Source organism: Sorex fumeus, unplaced genomic scaffold (assembly GCF_029834395.1).
Source record: "Sorex fumeus unplaced genomic scaffold, SorFum_2.1 ptg000098l, whole genome shotgun sequence".
Lineage (NCBI taxonomy): Eukaryota > Metazoa > Chordata > Mammalia > Eulipotyphla > Soricidae > Sorex > Sorex fumeus.
Window position 1 is genome coordinate 57,528,218 of NW_026606155.1, and position 1,214 is coordinate 57,529,431.

Sequence of the window (1,214 nt, forward strand, 5' to 3'; positions counted from 1 at the left end):
TGGAAAATTTTATAATCTTACTATTTAGAAACAGGATACATTTGGGGAGATACAATTTTTTGGAAAGTAATCATTCAAATTTTGTTTTCCACTGATGACCGTATTTGGTGTATACCTTAGTAACATTTTATAGCAGATTAATTTGAATGTTCTGATTCTTCCAAATAGAGAAGCTTGAGGCCATGGTGGTTTTGCTGGCGTTTCTCTTTATTGCTGCCGGCCAGTTGAACTTTGGACATCTCAGAGTGCAGCCCTCACTTTTTCCCTCTCTGGCCATCGTTCTAGCGATCAATATGAGACTGGAAAATACCCATGCGGTTCTGTGTTAACTTGTAATATGAATGCATTTCTCTACCCTATTATCCACATTAAAAAAAAAGATCTGACAAAGAGGAAATACTTTCTACCTTTCTTTTTCTAACTTCCTGATTTCTCTAAGTATGTGAGCTGTGACTACAGTGTCAGAGAAAAATCTCATGCCTGTTAGGAGAGATCCCTCTTTGGTCTCAGAAATTGAGGAACTACGTCCATGTCATTTGACTATATTCTGGAGTTCTCTATGTTCCTGTTACCTTGGAGTACAAAGACACAATATTCTCCTCAAAATCTAGGACGGACTGAACTGGAATAAGTGCTTGAAATCCTTAGAATACCAGTGGCATGCTGGTCAAATCACATGGAGCTCAAGTTCAGAACCCCACCGGTGCCCCTGTCCGGCCTGGCAGTCCTAAATGTGAGATTGTCTTGAGCTGACTTTGTACTCCTCAATTCCTTTTCGAAGTACACATCTTTAAAAAAAAAGTCCCAAAACAAATAGTAAAACAACAATCTGGAAATACCCCTCAAATTATTGCTTGGAAATAGGGAACAATATATTCTAAGGGAAACCTCCTTCATTTCATTCCACGCTTTCCCATGAAATTTCAGTTATCCCCAGATTAGTTTATCTCTGTGTGTCACTGTCTCTTTCTGGCTCTCTGTCTCTGCCTATCTCTGTCGTCTCTCGCTGTCTCTCTCTAACACACACACATCCAATAAGTTGATCTTTTAAAACACTAGCCACTTAATAGCACACATTAAAAGAGGGCTCTTGGTTATTTTTCCTTCATATGTTTAATTGGAAGAGCGCACTGAATACGAGTGAGGAACTAGGCATCAACCTCGTGCTGATTTGCTTTGTGGGACTTAAGCGAAGAGGCTGGTTTTGAAACGTG